Genomic DNA, 1,323 nt, shown 5'->3' on the forward strand with positions numbered 1-1,323 from the left:
ATTTCGAACACATATACAGTGTTCATCATCAGCAGTAAAACTAAAAGACATGAATAAAAATAAACAAAATTTATACCTAATAAACTAATTACGTATAGTTTATTGATCTTATTTTTTTCAATGCAACAGCCGAGGCAAATCTCTTTGACCTTTTTGGTTCCGGTTCATTAGAATTATCTGACATATTACGTGGACAGAGGTCATAGCTCTTAGGTTAAGTGATATTTACTTTATTTGACCTCAGTAAATTATCATAAATTGAGTTCAATCCAAATTCGCCTGTATCTCTGTTTATCGAATTATTCTTGAATAGAATTTTTTTAATTTCGATTGTTTCCCTGAAAGTTTGCTTTAAACTTGATCCCTAGAAATCAAGGAAACTTTTCAGACAAAATAAAATGATTTGGAAAATTAAAGATATGCTCCGAGAGGGCTGACGTGAAATCTTCAGGTTTGGTATTTTGCTTTAAAGACGATGAAAAGGTTTAAAGCAAACTTTCAGGGAAACAATCGAAATTAAAAAATTCTATTCAAGAATAATTCCATAAACAGAGATACAGGCGAATTTGGATTGAACTCAATTTATGATAATTTACTGAGGTCAAATAAAGTAAATATCACCTCACCTAAGAGCTATGACCTCTGTCCTCGTAATATGTCAGATAATTCTAATGAACCGGAACCCAAAAAGGTCAAAGGAGATTTGCCTCGGTTGGTTGCATTGAAAAAAAAATAAGAGCAATAAAACTATATGTAATTAGTTTATTAGGTATAAATTTTTGTTTATTTTTATTCATGTCTTTTAGTTTTACTGCTTATGATGAACACTGTATATGTGTTCGAAATATCCAGTTAAATAATTTTATATCTATTCACTGTCAATAAAAAGGTATCATCCCTGTTTTTGAACTGTTTTACTTTCGTAAAAACTATCTTAGAGTTTTACAATATATTGGTTTCATAGCAAAGATTATGTTACATCTGATAAGAAATGAAGCTCATGTTCATCTCTGAGCCCTGGCGTCCTACAATATCAACGTTAACCAGCAATGAGCTAAATAGTAAAAACATAAATAGGAATGTTATATGCGTTTAGGTTTTTATCACCTGTCTTTTTTCTTTACATTAGGCTGAACATGAAAAAGATTTTGTCAAATTTGGCATATTTTTATTAGTGCTCATGCTCCCCAAAGTCCTGGGAAATGACAATTTTCTTCAAAAGAAATCTGAGCTTCCCCAATAGCTGGAAATGATCATGGCTCCTCGAAATATCTCCTAGAATAAAATTTTCTTCCTTTAAAACCTTCTCGAAAAACTGAAGTC

Source organism: Artemia franciscana, chromosome 2 (assembly GCF_032884065.1).
Source record: "Artemia franciscana chromosome 2, ASM3288406v1, whole genome shotgun sequence".
Taxonomy (NCBI): domain Eukaryota; kingdom Metazoa; phylum Arthropoda; class Branchiopoda; order Anostraca; family Artemiidae; genus Artemia; species Artemia franciscana.